The sequence below is a fragment of the Micromys minutus genome, assembly GCF_963924665.1.
Source record: "Micromys minutus genome assembly, chromosome: X".
Lineage (NCBI taxonomy): Eukaryota > Metazoa > Chordata > Mammalia > Rodentia > Muridae > Micromys > Micromys minutus.
This window is the reverse complement of record NC_137970.1, coordinates 124,252,476-124,273,744: the sequence shown is the minus strand read 5'-3', so window position 1 is coordinate 124,273,744 and position 21,269 is coordinate 124,252,476. Positions and strand designations below refer to the sequence as shown.

Genomic DNA, 21,269 nt, shown 5'->3' with positions numbered 1-21,269 from the left:
ACCTTAATTAGTAAATGTCTGCCTTGAAATCATGAGGACCCAGAACCCACTTTTTTTTTTTAAAGAAAAGACGGGTATGGCATATGGTAAATCCCACTTCCTAGCCAGCCAGCCAAGCTTAATTTTGTGAGCTCTAGACCAGGGAGAGAGAGATCCTGCCTCAAAATACAAGGAAGACCATTTGCATAATATCAACTCATAAACACATGCACACACTAACAACAATAACAAAAAAAAAAACCCAAAAACCAGGCATTCCATGACAAGCACAGCATGGAGCATACCAACTCATCCTGACATCTCTTCACAGAGCTGGCCTTAAGAATGGCCTGAGAGAAGTAAACAAAAAGCATAAAAAGAAAACCACCAGGATGAAGAGGGGAGATATATACACAATTAGGATTGTCAGGATGCTCCCACAACAGTCAGCTTGTGTCCATTTGGCTCATGGCTGTCTCCTGGCACACAATGATATTAGTAACACTCTTATGAGTTAATGAGTGATTGTGTGGAAAATATACACTATCATGAGACATCATGATGAGGATTACTTCAAGACTGATTTACCAAATTCCACAACACTGGAACTAGGAGCTATCATTTAAGCTTAAAGATGAACATTAACCCAGACTGGTGACACACACCACATGACCAGCAACCGGGGAGGCAGAGGTAGCAGGGCCTGTTTAGTCCAGTAGTCAGACACCAGCATGGGCAACACTGTGAGACCCAAAGGAAGGAAAGAAGAAGAAATGAAGTGTAAGGGAAAATAAAAAAAAAATGTGTCAAAGAAAAAAGAGAAAGAAAGAAAAAGTGAATTAGGTGGTGGCCTAATATAAAAGGAATTAAAGTTTAACTTTTAAAAATATCCATGAGTAACTGCCAAGTGAATTAAATTCACACAAAATTTTACACTGTGCTTTGAAACTCCTCTAACCTTATGTTCATGTAGCACACAATATTGTTCTTAGACATGAAAGCAGAATGGGGAAGATGAATTAGAAAGGGCAGATCAGATGCATCTGCCCTAAAACTATTCTTCTAACCATACAGTATTATCTAAGTGGACAGGAGAGGTCCTTCAGTAACTAAAAAAAATAGGGTTTAGTGATAAGATGCCTGAATATCTAACAGGTCAGTTTTCAAACTAAATGTCCTATTTCTAAGTCAATAAAGATATTACAAACCCAAGGCTATATAGCTTACTCACTGTAAACCTGCCTGATTATACAGCATTTGTTCAAAAAACACAAAGAATAAAGCCAAAGCCAAAGGTGGTAGTAGACTCCTGTAATCCTAGCACTTGGTAGAGGCAGAAAGATTCAAGGCCAGCCTGAGCTACAGCACACTGAAAATACACACACACACACACACACACACACACACACACACACACACACAGTAATGGTATGATGTGACCCAGAATGCCTAAGGATCTGCTGGGTTCACTCCCCAGAGACACACCAAAAACAAATAAGCAAGCAAACAAAAACCAAAAAATCCTCAAAGCGAAACAAAAGAATAAATTAAAAAAATATTAAAGGTCTTGGTCTCAAATTGTGATATCATCATAATTTCTGAATATTTCCTTCACTTCCAATCGAAGCCTCATATCCATCAGTCATCATTTCTAATGTTGAAGCCCTTTGACCAGATAGACTGCTTCATATCTCTACGGCACTGCCATTCTAGCCCCTTCGTATACACAGCATCATATAAAGTAGTGTTTATGTCTAAAGCCCTCTCTTTGGGAATTACAGTAGACACTGTTACTGTTAAAAATGGGATGAAACACAATCCTCAGAGATTCGAGGGCCTGGATGATGATAAGGGTCAGTTCCATCATAAGCCTGGCTTTAAAATTTTATCAGTGAACTCCTGTGTCAAATGTGGTAGCTATAGCATTGAGACACTAAGAGCTAGATTTTGGAGCTGGTGCCATTCAAATCCAACTCTGCAACTGAGGAACTATTTGAACTTGGGCAGGTTTTCTGAATTTTATGAAGATATGCTATTCCTTTATCACTACTGGGCAAAATGAGTTAATTTAAGAGAAGAACCTCTCTCTCTCTCTCTCTCTCTCTCTCTCTCTCTCTCTATATATATATATATATATATATATATATATATATATATATATATATATATATACATATATATAGTGTGTATATATATATATCTGTTGATAATTATCAATATTTTAATTATGAAAGGCTAATTATTCACTGTGGTCAACACAATCAATTCTATGAATCGGCCCTTGCCTTAGGAATACTAGGGAGAAAGCAAGCTATTACATGGACACTATTTGGCTACTGGTGACTTAATTATAAACTTTAAAACTGCACCTGCCTACAATGACTGCAACAGGAAGCAATGTGTGTGTCACTGTGAAAAATTCCCTGAGCAGACCAAGTACCCAAGGAGCATTTATAGAAACATCCACTCACGAGATTTACAAAGTATTTTGCTTCCAAACCCAAGCAATCAAATTTTAATCCCTTTTATTTTTTTTAAAAAAAGTCTTGGGGTGGGCAGGGCTGAAGAGATTGTTTAGGGGTTAAGAACACTGACTGTTCTTGCAAAGGACCCAGGTTCTAGTCCTAGTATCCACCCAAGACAACTTACAACCAGTTCCAAGGGTTCAGCTGCCCTCTAGCCTCTGTGGGCACCTACACAAATATGGCACACATAAACTCATGCAGTTGTATATACATACACATAAATAAAAATAATAAATATTTGTATAAGAAGTTACAGAACATACAGGGAATAGAAGGGATTAAGATCAGTTCCTGGAGTGAGTCTCTCAAGCAAACTAAGTGCTCTGTATGACCGATTATTATCTCAGTAAAAAGAAAATACGGGTAAAGAGAACAGTACTCACTAGTCTTGAGGCCTCTACCCCCCCAAATAAGACAACATAAAGATGATATTTTATTGAATAAAATTTAGTTTTAAGTGCAACATAGCTTTCACTGTCTCTCTTGAAATTCAAGACAAACCTGGTAGGTCTTCCTCTCTCCCCATTTCTGTCTCATTTCTCCTCAAGGGTTAGAGCTCTCCTGGCAAGAGTCCCTCTCCTGCATTTTTATAGCACCTGCAGCAGTGACCAGCACCTAATAAGTACTTAATATGTTATGTGTTCAATGAATTAACTGGGCAAGGATCTTGACACTACTTCTCTTAATCCAGGAATCCATGAAAGCTTATTAAAATTAATAAAATGGTACAACAAAGCTTCTGGCTCATCAGGTATTCCCTGCACAATACTCTAGCCAACAAAACTAGAGTGTTAACTTATACTACTCTGAAACAATTTGCACCAGAGAACTGAGACAGTTTTTCCTCTTCTATAGGATCTCCCACAAAACAGAAGATTCAAGGCACCCACACATCCTTTTGCCAGACCAAGAAACTATTTTAAAAGTTTACAGATTATGCAAAAACACCTGGAGTATAGATGCTTTTCTCCTTTGATCTTCCCTAATGGGATTTATTGCTTTGCCTTGGTATTTAAATGAATTCAGAGAAACTTCCCCCCACCAGTCCCACTGAGGCTGTGCAGACTATCCAATCTTCTAAAGCCTGCCAGCCAACAAGGAGCCGTGAACAGGTAGCCTGAGTTTAGAATTCCTTTTGAAGACAATTGTCTTTGCTTGGTAGTCTCTTTTGAAAACGATCAAGACATTCAGGCAGTGGTGCACAATATTATTAGACCCAAATACCCTTTGTTACAAAGCAAACTGCAAAATCTCTTTGCTAGCTTAAGATGAGAATTGTGGATGGCATCAATCTAAACATAATCCTTATCCCTATCTTGTGTGTCCCTGTGTATACATGTGTATGGAAAACAGAAGATAACCTTAAGTGTTATTTCTTGTGAACTATTTACCTTGTTTGTTTGTTTGTTGTTGTTGTTGTTGTTGTTGTTGGTGGTGGTGGTGGTGGTGGTGGTGGTGGTGTGTGTGTGTGTGTGTGTGTGTATTTTGAGACAGGATCTCTCAATGGCCTGGAGCTGGCCTAGTATGTTAGGCAACTCCCAGGGATCCACCACTTCTACCTCTATGGTGCTAATATTACAAGTGAATGCTACTGCACCTGCCTTTTTAACATGGGTTTGGGGAATGAAACTTACACTTACACAAGCACTGAGCCATCTCTGTATCATTGCTTTAGATCAGCATACAAAGCAGTGGGTTTAGTCATGGCATCTTAACATGTCATTATATACTTTGTTTTCATCTGTTCCCTGACCACACCCTCCTCCATCTCTCTGCTGGTTTCTTTCATTTCTCTAGTCCATCCCTAACTATGGTCTAGAAACAAAATAAAAGGTTGGGATTTGTAATAGTGAACTTTTCATTCAAACTCCTCTCCCTCATTTGTAACCTGGCCTCTCAGGAAGCATCAAGCACTTGGACACTAAGTCAGCCATTTAGGAGACAAGAAAATAAAAACAGATTTCATAATGTTCTCAGTAAAACTACTAGCTAGACACGATAGAACTGTTCAATATTCCAGCCATTTTGAGCCCATTGTAACTAACAATTTATAAACTATATTTGCTTACTTGGGAGAAGGCTACCCCAACTCGAATGAAAATAAAGTATGATATGAAACAGTAGAAGTTTCATTTTTTTTATCTATTTTCCTTTGACCAGGGATGGCAAACTGTTCTTGTGGAGTCCAGATAGTATGTAAGCCATAAATCTCATTGCAACTTGGCAATGTAGCACTGTAACCGTGACATAAGACTATTTCACTTACCTCCTACTTTAAACTATATAATTCTTTCCAAATGAACTTTCTGCAGCCAAAACAAATAATAACTATGTTCTTTTAAACTGCAAAATAAATTAACCCTATCTTTCAGTTTGTCAAAGACGCCACTATGCCCAACTTCACCATGGTATGACATGGTTGAAAAGGAGTATTTGAGCTTGCAATCCCAAGTCTGTGACTCAGTAGTTACAGTCCTGAAATAGTCCTGGCTGAAGGGGAGGAGGGCATGAAAAGGAGATCACAGCTGGCACAGTATGCCAGCTCCCACCTCCACCTAGAGGCTTTCCATGATTCTTAGGGCATTCCTCAAACTAGATATGGAGGGAAACTCTGCCCCAAGGAGACTCAAACAAATGTCTACTCACTCCTCCTAGAGCACCAACAACAAACCAAAGTTCAAGTTGATAAAATCCAACCTGTGACTTCAGTTTCTTTACAGGGTATAGGTAAGGATCACTTGGAGCACAAGTGATCTCAATGCAACTGCTTCACTACAAAGTGTCACTCTCTCATGGGTCACAACTTCTCCACAGCTATATGGCCCCTTCGGTTAACCTGCCACCCTCTATGCTCCAGCACCTCCTGACCAGGAAGCCATTTGTAATTACAATATGTAAAACTAGCTGGGATACAGAAGAGGATGGTTGAGGTAAGGTGAGAATCCAATGACTGTCCCCTTACCCTTCAATGAGGCAATGTCAATAATCAGTGAGCCCAATTCTGAGTAGTCATAGATACTCTGGTGAAGATGATGGCTCTTACGTGATAATCTAATCTCAGCAAGTGGCTAATTATCCAAATGTACCGTACTCATATGTGTTACATTTGTTTATCTTGGCTGCTTCGGATCTCAGAACTAAGTTACCTGGTTTGACAAGATTACAGAAAGTGTAAAGTAGGTTTCCATTTTGAAACTCACTCTTCTTATCATATCTAAGAATTTAGCTCAAAGATACATCTATTTTTATAGTCTTAAATGTTCCAATGATCTTTGGCTAAAACCAATTCAGAGGCACCTAAAAAGGCAGCCTGAGTCATTTTCCCCAGCAGCCAGTGACAGACTTTGGGTAGATCCATTTCTTCTATTTCTTGGTCTTCTCATGACAAATAACACATCTTCAGCACAGTTGATTGGCTTTAGTAACACCAACTGGTAGCCATAGAAAAGAGTAATTTTAGATATCATAAGCTGAAACTGGTTTGGCAAGCAAACTATTAAAAAGTTAAGAACTGTAACTTTTTTAATGGACAAAGGCAATGTAGTAATAGGGCAGACATTGAAGCCAACCATTAGTATTACCAATGCATCTTGTAACAGTCAAATACTTGACAGTAAACAAAGTTTTAAAATAGGAGCAAGATCAAGTTACCATCCACCTGCCAATTCTGAGACTCCTGGACCCAGCTAATCTCTCCACAACAAAACAAAATCTTCGGTTGAATTATTTTCTGTAGTGAGAACTATTCTCCAAAAACACATGTTAAATTCATATATATAAGAAATATTTTAAGTAAAAAGGTCAAATGGCAGTTGCTAAGGAGTAAAAACAAGTAAAGAGTTATAACTAATATGGTAATAGACAAAGCCACTTTATAATATTTCCCTTACATTTAATTACATTTCCTTATATTCTGTGAACCTTCTCAGGTGCAGGCTAAGGGACTCCCAGAGAAAAGCCCAGAGACTGGGAAGTAATGGCACAGGGAAGACAGACAGCAAGGTGCTTTAAAGCCCATGTGCAATTTCTAGAAACAAATGAGAGAAAGGGGCTTTGGGGGGGAATTGAATTGAAACCAGTTCCTCCAGGTACTTTCCTGAAAGGAGGAAATCAAGAGCTGCACTGGGGCTTCTCTCACACAGCACACATCTCACTCATGTGCACACATCTCACAAATGTGCACACTCAGCTTCTTTATATATTGGACTTGTTGCTATTATTTCACATCACACACTGAACTATACCCCACAGTGACCTTTTGATCTCCTGTTAGATTAGTAGAGCTTCCTTCCTAAAGACAAGGGATATGTTTTCTGTTACTGGCACACATTATGCAGTAAAGAGCATCACCCTTCAAAATTTCCATGACTTTGGAGAAGTTCCACTTCAGCCATTAAAAGCACTAGGATGGATTTGTATGTTTCTAGTTGCAGTACATAGCTTTATAATCTTGCATATATTGGCAAAGACTATGCTGGTTTTCATGTGTTTCTGGGCTTTTGTGAAAATGGAATGAGTCCACAAACTTCTGCTCATTGTTTTTCTCACACAGGTTGCTGTGAGCATCAGGAACACTATATATATTCCTGTACTTTATTCATTTCTGCTGCCAAATTGTAATAGTATTCTCTCCACAGACCTTTGACTGGCTTCTATGTTTCATTGTTACAAATAGTGACGTTCAAAGCATTCCTTCCTATACCTGACATGCAAGTGTAAGAACTGCAATGGCATTTTTGAGCCAGGTTTTCCTATACTTTTTTCTAATCTAGCAGAAAATTTGTTTAAAAATCAAATTATACTGAGAAGATATATAGTATTTAACAGTAATTTCCATTCAACTGATTTAATTGTCCTCTCTAAGGCTTATTCTTGTGTCTGCTAACCTAGGCCTAGTCCTGGAAGCTCCTAGCCTCCATACAATGTAATCTAGGCCTAGGATGTTTTCAGCCACTGAGACTTACTGCTGAATAGGCTCACTCTTGCTCAACTCTAAGTGGCTGGATCAACTCAGCTGTTTTGGCTCAAACTATTCTCTAAACTGACTGATCCAATCTGGCTTCTCTCTCTCAGCCTCTCCTGAATTGCTCTGCTTGGCTTCAAACTAACTTTGGCAATCTGTTCTAGTCTTCTGTCTCCTTCTATCTTCACCTGTGTCTAGTTTGTTCTCTCTTTGCAACCTGCCTCTGTCAAACTGTCTGGGAAAACGACCTCCTCCTCTCTTTCCTGTGCTGCTCTTCCTTAAGTACCTCTCTTTCCTCCCTCTTCTGAGAGTTGGGTGTGCCCTGTTCTGTCAAATCTCTCTCACATTCATCACTTTGTCTGCCACTCAGCTAAACATCACCTTCAGACATGGTGCTTCCTTCTACAAACTAACTTTACCTTCATTGTTTGGTATTAAACGTGTTTACTAAAGGTATGTCTGTATTCCAGCCAGAGGAATTAAGTGTGTGCCAAGGCTGAGCCATACCACAACTAGAAACAGGTGTTTAGATTGTTTGTTTTAGTAGACAACATAATCTCAGGTTTGCCAACACTAGTCCAGACATTTAGGTAATTTATTCCTCTTCTAGGTTGGTACAACCAAGTACTACAAAGTAAATGGATAACAACTAGGGATTCTCTCCAGTTCTGATGGTGTCAGCTAAGACACATGCACTTGAAGAGTCTAGCTAGCAACAAGTGGTAGCTAGAGTCCTTACTAGTCACTACCTTGTGGAAGTATATCTACTTTGTTACAGTTTTCTCCTGTAATGGCACCCTTCTTGCTACATGAAGGGGCTTCCTTCTAATCTATTTCCATCTTTAACTACATCTCTAATGGCACTATTTACATGTAAGGCCACATTCTGAAGTACTGCATGTTAAGACTTCTTTGAAAAGAGCATACAACACAGACAGGACATCACCCAAGTAATTTAACAATTTACAAAATGAACATGTCAGCAAATGGTTGCCTTCAGAATAGTTTAGCTCCCCCAACTATAAGCAATCTATTAAGTTATTAAATTGATATAAATACTTAAGATAAAGAAATGACATCAACGTGATTATTTCTGAGACATTATTTAGCATATATAATTACTTAATTTTGTTTCCAAAGAGTTCAAAAAGAGTAAAAATAGATACTAGGCACGACAATGGGAGATTAAAAAATAACTTGAGAGACTAGAGAGATGGCTGTGTGTGTGTGTGTGTGTGTGTGTGTGTGTGTGTGTGTGTTTCTGTTACATATTACTATCTGCTGAGGGCCTGGGTTTGATTCTAGGTACCCACATAGTAGCTCCCAACCATCTGTAATTCCAGTCTCAGGGATCTGATGCTCTCTTCTGGCCTCATGGGCACCAGGCTTAGTGGCATTCAAACATGCATACAGGCAAAACATCCACATATGTAAAATATCTTTAAAACAATAACAACAACCTTGAGTATGTCTTTGCAGAGTCAACTGGGAGACAGTTGGTAAATACAAGTTGTATGTCAGTGAAGTGTGAGAAAGTGATGATCATATGAGAATAAAGACAATAACAAAGGTGACAGTATGACTGAAGCAAAAGCTATCCATCTGCTATGGGCATTGATCAGTCTTCACTTTTCTGACTGCCACACTATCGGCCACTGTTCTAACCACATTGTAAGTCATTCAATTTCCACCACCCACAGTATTTTGTCAAGTAACACTAGTAACTTCATATGACAATTGACAAGCATAAACAAGAACAACTTTGTCCACAAAAGATTAGAGAGCTCAGCTTGAGGCACCATAGCCCTCTGAACCACTAACCATTTTTCAATAGATGATCAAATGAAAATAAGAACATAATACTTTCTGTTTGGACATGTAATATATTATTAGAAGGAGATTCCAAAAAAAAAAAAAAAAAAAAAAAGGTTAGCCTTGATTTTAAAGAGAAGTAAACAAATGGAGAGTCCCTCTACCAAATCTATGTGGCACTCAAAAATATTCCCCATATTTGCCCACTGCAGTACCACTTTGTGTTCTAACAGTCGTTGTGGACTGATGGACACAAACAGAATGAATATCCCACAAGGTGCATCTATGAAGTAGTGTGGCTCAGAGCATATGGAGCCAAATGAAGTATTCCAAGTACTTCCTTTAAAGAAATTATCTTTTGAAATTGCCTTTAGAGGGTCTGAGACAGAAAGGTAGCTGTGATTTGCAGGCCAACCTTGTGTATCTAGCAAATCCAAGGCCAGATAGATGATGAGACCTTGGCTTAAAACAAAATTGCCTTCAGAGGTTAAAGCTACACAAGATGTCACATTATAAAACTTACCTGTATCTCACTTTTAAACCAAAAACAATGCTCACGCAACACCAGTGCCCACTATATTTAATAAATAAATGTGTCTCATAGTGATTTTGGTCTAGAACTGAATGCTGCATCCTCACTCAAATATAGATACTGAAGATACTTTTTTAAATGTGCCCGAGTTTGTGAAGTTAATTCAAATGAATAGTTCCAGAACAGGCAGAAAATTGTGAATTGGTTCTTCCTGACACTCCTGCATAGGAGGCACAGAGAATGGAGCTTGGCATCTCCTAACTGGTGAAAATTCTGGGCTTGACCCATTGAAATAGTCCTAATTTATAAGAGCAAGTTTACCTTGGAGGCTAGCAAAATGCAGAAGTAGGAGTAGTCACTTGCCCAGCAGGCAGCTTACCACACTAAAAGAATATCCAAAAGGGAATCCCCAATGACTGGACTTAATTAAGGTCTTTGGAAAGTCACAAAGAGAAAGGCTTACAGTGACCCAGAGAGAAGGAAGAGCAGTCATTTCCTACTTGGGCAGTTATCAGGCATAAACACAAGCCACCATACATTCCTGTTACAGAACAAAGTTAATGGGCCAAACATGTCTAGACCCTGACATCATTAGAAGAGAAGGTCTCATGGATGTAAAAAGAAATATCATCCAAGGAAAAGGCAAGAAATAGCAAAAAGGGAAGAAGATGAAGAGGAACTAAAACCTCTATTAACAGAATGGAAATGACAGGATGAAGAAATTCCAGTTCAAGAACAAAGATACCCATTGAATATGACAACTCCTATGCCCTTTGAACAAGCAATAAGGGCAGCTTTTCAGAGCAATAAAAAGAATTCCCAGGTTCCAGATGTAAATTCTGTTATTGACACTAAGAACAGAAGTTGGGGTGTCATGGTTAAGAAATGGGCATGAGTGTTGGAATACAGTCAGTTAGGCTATCTCTATAATCTTCCTGAAACATGGTTTCTACAAACAAAATAAACAACAAATCACGATTTGTCCAGCAAATTAGGACTGCTACCTCTAGAAGCCTGCAGCTGATACAGCAATGATAAAAATGGAAAGCTTTGAAACAACAAAAATGAATAGCCATATACAGTTACAATTTTTAGAGATTTTAACTAGGCAAGAAAATGGTAGATATAACATAGAAGGAAGAAAGAAAACTCTATTTGTAAGCTAGGCATAATGAAGTACATTTTTATTGGATATTTTACATATTTACATTTCAAATGTTATCCCCTTTCCCAGTTTTCCCTCCAGAAACCCCTATTCGACCCTCTTACCCTGCCTCTATGAGGTGCTCCCCAACCCACCCACCACTCCTTCCCACCTCCCCATCCTGACATTCCCTTACACTAGAGCATTGAGCCTTCATAGAACCAAGGGCCTCTTCTCCCATTGATGGTGACCTGATCTACAAAGTGAGTTCCAGGCCAGCCAGTGATACTTGCCTCAAAAAATTAAAATAAAATAAAACCACACACACACACACACACACACACACACACACAATCAGAACGTGCATTTGTAGAAAACCGACAACATCTTTCCAAAGTACAGTGTTTCCACAAATCAAATGAAAACATGAGCCCATGCAATGTTGCAATGACTGGTTGTAGTTTGGCTCCAAACTGAGTAGCTTGAATGACTATCAATTAGTGAACTGCCACTTGGTATAAAAGTCAGGAGTTACTCACTGACACACACAACATCGATGAGTATAAACAGCACAACAAAGCAGCCAACCATCAAGGCCAGAGAGAAATTTAGTACCTGGGTATCAAAGAACTGCTCGGATCCACCCTGAATTCTACAGTTGTGAGGTTAGAAAGTGGTATTGAAAATTGCTGGCAAACATATTTTCAGATTCTAAAAATCTACATTTAGAAACCTCACAGACAAACATGGAAATTAAAATATGCTAGAACATATTACTGATGAAACTATGTTTTGAAACCACCAAACAGCCCTATCATCACAACTGATAAACATGGTAATAAACTAACCAAGAAAAAGGCAAAGCTAGGTGTGGTGGCATACACCTGTTGTCCCAGCACTTGGAATGTGGATGATCTAGAGAAGGCCAACTCTGCTATATACCTGGCTGGCCTAAATGAGATGATGACATAAAGGAGGAGGGGCAGAAAGGCAAACATAAAAACAGTTGAAAACCTTCTAGGCCCAGATCTATTAACATCCAGGGAAGTAATATGCTCCAACCTTATAGGCTTCCAGCAAAGACAGAAAGGGAATATCCCAACTCACTGTATAAGACTAGCACTGTCAATCATGGTATTAAACTAGACAAAAACTGAAGATAAAACTCAGTGAGATACCAAAATACTACATATCAAATGCAGCAGTAGGCAAGAGCATGTGCACATTGGGTCTGTCTCAACAGCACAAATCAGCTCATGCTGCAATTTGACCAGGAAATATCTTAAAATAGCCTACCACAACAACAAAGTAAAAGAAGGCTGTGGAGTCTCATTATCAAGACTCAAAAGGGGTTGGTTAAAATTCAACTTTTGTTTATAACCCCCAATGGGTGTTAACAGCACATCTGTGTAGGTTGATGTCAAGGCGATATATGATTAGATAGTAGAGAGTGGGGTGGGGACAAAGTTTTGGTAAGGCGGAAGGGGAGAAAGCAGGAGATTGAAAATGGAAGCTGAGGATGACCCATCTCCTCTTTGTGGCTGAGTAGCCATGGGTAGATATGTATACTTTCTAGGGATGGGTTTTCATAGGTCAATTTATCTTATCTAGGTGGGCAGTTTATATCTTTGTCAACTGGTTGTAAGCTTATTGTGTGGATGGATTGTAGATTGAGAATTTAACATATAAATCTGTTTGATAAGTTATTGATTGTTGAGTCAAGTTTTTACCAGGCTGTGGAAGATAGTGTGTGAAAGCAATGGCTGAGAGGCAGTTGGAGTGTACAGATCGAGGGCGGGGCCTCAAGGAATGTGATGTGTGTGTGCAAGGTTTGGTAACTAACCACCTAGGGGATTTCACTTGGCTCCACACTGGAGAAGCTCCCAGAGTGAGAGCTCCTGTGGAGTAAGACTGCAGGACCGGTAGCAACAGAACCCTTTTACATTTTTACCGCAACACATCTGCAAGAAACTGAAGATAAGCCCAATCCTTGATGATAAAATGTTGCAAAGGACAATTCTCAAACATGGATCTTGGGCTCTGGCCCAGACCTGCTGAATCAGAAGCTCCAGGAACAGAGCCAGGGAACTTGTACCTCTGCAAAACCCCCTCAGGTGATTTTGGTACTGCTGGATAATCAAAGTACAACCCGCACAGCAGCCTGGGAATGGTCCAGGAGTTGGCTGAAAATGAGAAGACTGTACTGTACTCCTTGCCTCATCCGACACCCACTGAGGCAGAACCTGTGCTGGCCCTGAAAGTCCAGGTGACTCCGTACCGTGGAGTTGGAGAAGTGATGGATCCTAAAATGGGTGTTCTCCGTGGAGCTGCATAATTCTGCTACCACAAAATGACTTTTCAAAAAGGCCCAGGCAGGTCTCACCTCAGATTAATTAACGCTGGAGGTCTGTGGGTGGGGCTCAGGCAGCAGGTATTTAAAATGCCCCAGGTGGTTCTAATGAGCAACCAACCTAGCAAACCACCAGTCTGCAGTATTCCTAAAGTAAGGAAATTCCTATTTCTGGGGGTGGCACCCTCTCTGAAGAACTAGGGAAAAGACACTTTCATACACACAACCAGAAGCCATGCATTCCACAAGAGCATGTTTTATCCTCCCTCCACCATCTCTTTCTTCCTTTCCTCATTTATTTATTGGAGACAAGACCTCACTATAAAGGTCAGGATAGCCTGAAACCTGCTTCAAACAGAAACACTGAGATTATAGATGTGTACCACCACACCCACCACTGCTTTCTTAACAGTAATACAAAGCGACGCCAGTCAGGTGAGTACCACAGTTGTAAACCCTTCCCTGAAATCACAACCATTGATTAAGATCTTGATGCTACTGCCTCAAAGCTCACTGTTGACCTAACCTTTGAGAAAGAAACTTGGCACTTATATTAATAATTTTATCCTCAAAGAAGACATTATGTAACAGCAGTGGGCTAAAGGCTTGGCAGAACTTATTCCTAACATTAATGTAAGTTAGTACAGAGGCAGCCGGTTGGGTACTGAAAGCCAACTCATCTCTCAATGCCCTACTGTCCTACACTGTAGGGACTGACACCATGTGGCTGGTTGTACTAGAGATGTCCTATAAGAAAAACACACAAATGATTTCCAAGTCTAGTACAAAATGGGTGATGCTTCATTATTATGGTAAGTATATGTAAATAACAATATTTTACATATACTTGCATTCTACATATAATTGGTTACAAAACATTTTCCTGTTTACTTTTTCAATCTAGTACAATATTAGTTAGTGTTGTTTCAAAGGTTTGGGAAGCCAGGATGTGATCAGGTTTTTTTTTTTTTTTTTTTTTTTTTTTTTTTTTTTTTTTTTTTTTTTTTTTCATTTACATATATGCACTTAGGAAACTCCAGAAAATGCAGATTCTGAAGGGTTCTTAGCTGACCTGCGATTCTACACTTGTTACAAGCTCTCAGGAGCAGCTGCTGAGAACTAAGGGCATCCAGACAATCTTTTTAAAAAAAGGAAAATTGTTTGATGACAAGGAAACGATGGGATTCTCTATATAAATGATTAGACTTGATAATAGGAAGAAAGGAATGTCCTGCTGGGCAAGTCTCAGCCTCCCACTTACACTTGATCTTAGCTGAAAGACTGAAAAACAAGAAGCCATCATCCTCCACTTAAAAAACCACCAAACTTTCTTTTGGCAAGAAACCTAAAGGTAGAGGATATTTGACAGTGGGTGGGACACATGCTTTCTCACATACCCACACATTGTCCTGAACAAGGAACATCACAGAACCAGGAAACTCTAAATGACATTCTTGTAGCTAGTCACATAGCCTGAGGTCTCCCTGAAGTCAAAAGCAAACTTCTGCAGGTTGTTACGCTTGAACAGCATTAACTAGGAGGTACAATAGGAGTCAGAGCCAGGGGGTCACTGATGTATAGCCACAGTCCTGAGAAGAATAAAATGGCTGGGATCACTTCTTGGCAATACTGAACTCAAGTAAAGTCCTCGTTATTCTAAATCCTCACCTAAGCAATCTCAGGGCCATAAAGAAATTTACAGGCCACCAAAGGGAATTTAAAGCACCACCACCCAATGCTAGGAGTGTCTTTATAACTCACCTCTGTCCCAGTCACACCCACAAAGAGGAAGGGAAGACTGTTGGCTAAGTGCATTCAAGTAGAGGCTTTGGAAACAAAGTGCTTCCTTCCCACCAAAAGGTCAAGGATGTGACATCAAAATCTAACCATTATTGCAAGCTAAAGAATGGGCACCACTACAAGTTTTTACAGTGGGATGAGAACTAAAGGTCTTACAAGCAAGATAGTTTTATTCCTATTTTTAATTATTACACTTCAACTTCCACTAGCTCTTTCCTGTCCCAAATATACTTGCAAACAAAGCAAAAATGAGCCTGTACGAATGTCAGAATCCAAAAATCAAGAAACTAGGAAGAACGGGGTGGCAAAGCAATGCATGCAATCTCTTCCAACACTATATTCAGACTTCTCTATTGATCCATTGTCAGAACCTGGACAGAAGGGCTAGGCATAGGCTCTACTTCTTAACATGTAAGGAACATGGTCTGTGGGCATACAGCAGAATGATTCAAACCAACATGCTCAAACAACTCTTAAGTTGCCACTCCTCTGATTCAAGCCAACAATGTTTACAAAATACCTACTATGAGCTCTGGGCAGGTTAAGTTTCATACACATTGCATAAACCAACTGAGACCTTGGCACCTCCTTCCTAGTTGGAAAAAAAATGTTACAACACGCAGGAGTTACTTGTCAAGTCCAGCTATGAAACCACAATACTAAACTATTAGAAGTTTAAGATATGCCGAAGTTTCTTGTAGAGTTATCTTGAGATACTGAGAAACAAATCCAAGGTCATGCAAAGGGAACTCAGACCCTGTCATTACAGATGGTGGAGGACAGTGATATGGAGAATAATTCCATCTTCAGATCTTCACCAGATCATGAAGGTTTTTTACATCACAAGGAACTATGAGCATCTACTCTAGTCCTACTGAGTGGCCTAGACCTGGAAAAGGAAAGCCTCGGTGCTTACACACTCTGGATTAGAGATAAAGAAAACTTCATGACACAAGAGTCACCTTGGTATTGCTATTTAATTATTGGCTACACACTGCTACAGTTTGGAATGAATGAAGTGGAATAAATGGAATGGATATCAATGTTCCAGGTCTATTAGAAACCAGAGTTGCAAAAGAGGGGAGGTGAGACAGAGGCTATACCCACAGCTCCAGGGCAGGGGATAGGCAAGAACAGGTAGGCAATGTGCCCTCTTACACTAGTTCTCCAAATAGCAATAGTTTATGAAACACTTTAGTACAATAATAATACTGCGGCATAGTATACAAAGGGTTCTAATGCACATTTGAGACCCCTTAGGTCTTTGGAAGTTTGGCAGGGCAGGTTTTATTACCTCCATCTTCCAAGCCGAACTACCAGCAAGGAGGTTAATATAATGTGTCCAGAGTCACACAGTTAAGAAAAACTGGAAGCTGAGTCGACTCTGTATCTGGAATCCAAATTCAACAAGCTTCTCACTAGCTCACAAGTACAACAGGCTCATTTACCATTCCTTGGTTCTTGGGCAGAAATACCAAGAAATCAGTCTTGTATGATGTCAGTGCTCCAAAGAGATGCTTCCACATTCTTAAAGGGAATGAGACTGCTGTGGTATTAGGTATAGAAAAAGGTTCTACAAGTATTGCCAATTTAAGACTATCTTCTAACTACAAAGCACTGGAGTTGGAAGATCCCCTCCTGCTCTGTTACTTTTTGTGGTACCAAGCTGAATATGACTCCAAGTGAGCCTTCATTCCACATGGCAAAGGGATTTTAGTACTTCAAGACCTATGGACTGCCTCTCTCATCTGAAATTAAAGGTTCATACCAGCACTGGAAAGCAGAGAGGAGTCTAGAAAACTATCTTTCTGGATTTACAATGGTTTATAAGAACACTGCTTTTTCATTTTTTTCCCACAAAAACTGTTCAAAGCTAGGTGTGGTGGCGCACATGTAATCCCAGGAGGCTGAGGCAGAAAAACTGTCTTAAGTTTGAGGCTAGACTGGGCTGTACAGTGAGGTCCTCTTTCAAAACAACAGAACAGAATGCTTACTGAGTGCAAAACTGTGTAAAGCATGAAATGTAGAAGACTAACTTGACCCTTCTACCAACCCTTTGAGAAACTGAGTCATAAAAGTGAGCAGCTTGGATACATCCACTGTGGCTTCCTGATGGCTCAATCCTGAGTTCATACCTTCTAGACAAATGATAGTCCTTGTCCCTCCGAGATCTGCCAAAGAGGAACAAATGAACTAGAAACCAGGAAATGAGGAAATTAGAACTTGTAAGAGGTCATTAACAGAATGGGAATAAAGAAAAATAAATGACACTCTTTATGCTATTGTAAAGTTGGATAATCTTTAGAAATAACTAGAAACTAGGCTTTGTAATCACTTGGCCACTGGTTAAAAATGTCAATCCAGGAGCCCCAAAGAGTCTCTGCTTTTTTCTTTATATTTGAGCCCTCAAGAAAAGCTAGAGCTACGTATTTTCAATGGTTTCTAAAGCAAGTACATTTTATTTATTGTCTTCTCACTTGAAGCAATATTACAGTATTATTTGCAACATTAGTCATTTTCAGAAGTCATAAAGATTGTTTTGAAAACACTGAACATCAGGACTATTAAAAGGAGTGATACTGGACAGATGGCTTTCCCAGTGACTTCTTGCAATGCCATTTCATCACTGAGGGCACTTGTTCCTTTACTATGGAACTATTTCAAAGTGAACTAGTATCTCCACAAACCAGGCACAGAGAGATGTCATTTCAGATAACAGGTTCACAGTACAAGCCTGAAGGAACGAATAGAAACCCTTGTGTACGGTAGGCTGAAAGTCCAGTAGACTGTGGCCAGAAATCACCGGCGATCCTGACTTTACCAGAGACTTCTGGCTTTACAGTGATCTATCTAACAAGGAAAACAGACATTCATCTGCAAACCAGCACTGTTTAAAATCCCTACATGCACTGACAGGAGAAATGATGACTCCATAGAGTGAATTTCTTAGACTCAGATATATTTTGGTTCCAATGTGTATGTTTTATTGGAGTAAGAACTATCAAAAATAAGAAATTCAAAGTGACCGCAAAGGTACTCTCAATTGTGAAGCTTGTCTTACTGTACGCTTTGAACATTTATTATTTTACAACTCACCTCTGCTAGTAAACACAACATTGCTTTTTTTCTTTATGCCTGACACCCTCTCTATCAGCTCCATAATGCCTTAATGATGTGTTTCCTTCTTGTCTTCCTAGTACATAGGCCAGAAACTCTAGGTACACCATAGGCCATGTTTAATGAGTGAATGGAACCTCTGATGACTAGAGATATAAATTAGGACTTTAACGTAAGGAGACCAATCATATAATGAGAGTCATTATAATCCCACAGAATTGATAGCTACTTTCGAACACTTCAGAAACCTGTCCCACTGCTTCAGACAGAGCCACCAGTTTCAATCTCCTAAAACTCGATATGATGCTGTAAAATGGCCTCAAGTCCTCTGTAGTCAAATCTGACAAATACACAGATCCTTCCTAGGATATGTGCTGAATGAAAGGTTGGCTAGTAAACTTCCAGGTTTTTTTGTGGGGGGGTGGAGCCCAAAATAGCTTGAACTGTAGTAAAACTTCATGTTCAGTCTCAGTACTTAAGGTGGATACTTCACAATGAACAAAAATGAACTGTGCTAAGAGGAATCCAGACTTGACAGACACCAAGAAACCCCTAGAGACAACCTGTCACATCAGTTTTGTCATGAGGTTGCTTGACGCCCGTGTCACATTTAATCTTTCCTGGGCCTCAGTTCCCCCATTCAGGAAATAACTGAACTACTACATAAATGTCAGGTCAGTTCTGAAAGGCTCTAACTCCACTCTGGCAAACATCTGGCTTAGAAACCAGCTACAACCTGCTTGTCTTATATCCCAAACGTGTCCATCAAACCTGTAATATATTTTTCACAGGGGAGGTACTTTATTTTTGCTTAGGCAAATACTAAAATTAGTTTTCACTTCCTGAGCTCAAAAGACAGTTAAGGGAGGCAACCTAGCCAAGAGCGCTTCTTAGGGACTGTTCATACTTCCGACTGGGTATGGGGGGAACTACCCGTTCCTTTTCTGATCTTCTCTCAACTGTTGCAAAAGCAGATACCCGCCCCCACCCCCTGAGTATGACACAGAAAACACTGGGCAAGAGCGACGAAGAAGGGTTCATGGCCAGTGCCAGGGTGCCACCACTTGGCGAGGCCACCGGGGATGCAGCGGGTGTCCGCCCCGTGAGCAGAGCCAGGGCAAGGAGCAGTCGCTTTAGGGCGGCTGTCCCGCGCACTGGACAACCTTAGACAGGGAAGCAAAGTGCAGGCAATGCTTTCTACGACCCTTAGCCCTCCCTATCCCTGTTCCAATCATCGCTAGCCACCACCTGGGGACCTAGGACAAGGAGAACAGTGGAAGCCAGAGGGAGGCACCTGCCCGCCGCTCCCCGGGCCTCAACCCTGCCTTGCAGGGACAGCAGAGGCACTACAGCGAACCCCACCCCCACCCCCGCGGGGGTAGCCAGGCTCCTCGCAACCAGCCCGCTCAGGGAGTCCCTATTTCTTCCTCCAGACCTTCCCATCCTGGGTCCCCACAATGCCCGGCTCCTAGCAAGGCAGCCAAGAAAGCGAACCCACCTCAAGCTCAGAGAGCCACCGCAGTTGCCAGGCTGCTCAGCTCCGGAGCTCCGCTCCGCCCCCGCCCCGCTCGCCCCGCCCCCTCCACGCTTGCCCCGCCTCTGAGCCCTCCAGGACTCCAGGCCACAGTTGCCTTCTCTCCTCCCAGTTCTGATTGGCAGGATCTGAACACGTGATGTGTGAGTGGGCGGAAAGTGCTGGGTGACCTAAGTAGCCTCTTGTAGCTCTTTGCCAGTAAGACTGCTGGGAAACCCTGTTTGCCAGGTCCGGAGCATAGAGGCATCTGGGAATTGTAGTTGGCAACATGGTGCTGGAAATGGGTAGGGCAGAGATGCTAGGCACCATCCATGTAAGAAAATTGGAGTCAGTGCTAGGCTCAGGGAAGTTTAGTCTCAGTACTTTCTTACTGACTCAGTACGTCTGTCTAAAAAAAAAGGAGAAATATAGAAGGAAAACTATTCTAGATTAAATTGCAGCAGATGTTACAAAGTTTATTATTATTGGCTGGGTAAAGTTGAAAAATATAATTGATTCTGGTGTAATATCTGCAACTCATAAGACTACAGTATAGCTATGATGTATCTCACGCTGTGCTAGGACCTTCACAAGAACACTACTGAACCAGTAAAAAGAAACAGGTCAAAATTTCTTCTGCTTTTTGTGATCTGGGTCAGATGACCATTGAAACAGTAAATGGAAAATGAAAGCAGGGAGCTGGTGCAAATTTAAGAAGACAGCTCCATGCTTGGTCAAATAAACACACTCTGACTCCTAGGAGAGCATGCGCAATAATGTCGCTTAGTTTTGTGTTTGATATTATACATGAGAAGTTTGGGCAAACGGATTGCTTCACTTTGATCATTCTTCTTTTATTGATTGGTTCTAAATTCATCTAAAAGCAACTCTTTTGCCTAATATCATTCAAATATGCATACATATTCAAATATCATTACTAAATACCCCACCCATTTTTAGCTTCACCTTCCATAGTTTCCGTTATCTACTGTTGAACTGTGGTCCAAAAGTATTAAATGGAAAATTCCAGAAATAAACAATTCATAAGATTCAAATTTCATACTATTTTGAAGTGACGAAATATGTTATTTCCCAACTCCATCCTGGGTGAGATGTGAATCATCTCTTTTCTAGGACATTTGTGTTGTCTATATACTTTCTACTTGGCTGCTTGCTGCCTAAGTTGTCCGATTGATTGTAGTGGTACTTCAGGATTTATGCTCCAGTAACCTTCCATTTAGTAATGGCCTAGAAAATCCAAGAATAGCACAATTTTATTGCTAGCTGTTGTTATTACCTTCTCAACGTGCTTAGTTCATGACTTGTATTGTTTATTTTACATCTGTCTAGATTCTTGCATACTTGGTACCATTTATGGTTTCAAGCATCTAGTGTGGGATCCCGGGATCTATATTCCTCAGTGATTATGAGGAGGATGTGTGTGTGTGTGTGTGTGTGTGTGTGTGTGTGTGTGTGTGTGAGAGAGAGAGAGAGAGAGGGGGGGGAGGGAGGGAGGGAGAGAGAGAGACAGAGA

General features: G+C 40.4%; 1 protein-coding gene across 1 annotated transcript in view; it reads right to left on the bottom strand.

Moving 5' to 3' along the window:
• The window catches only part of MTM1 (myotubularin 1), a 108,120-nt gene extending 88,352 nt beyond the window's left edge, over positions 1 to 19,768 (bottom strand). Inside the window, exon 1 of the mRNA XM_080911050.1 lies at positions 19,721 to 19,768. The gene's annotated coding sequence lies outside the window, so the exon portion shown is untranslated. The remainder of the gene's footprint in view (positions 1 to 19,720) is intronic.
• Positions 19,769 to 21,269: the final 1,501 nt, after the last annotated feature.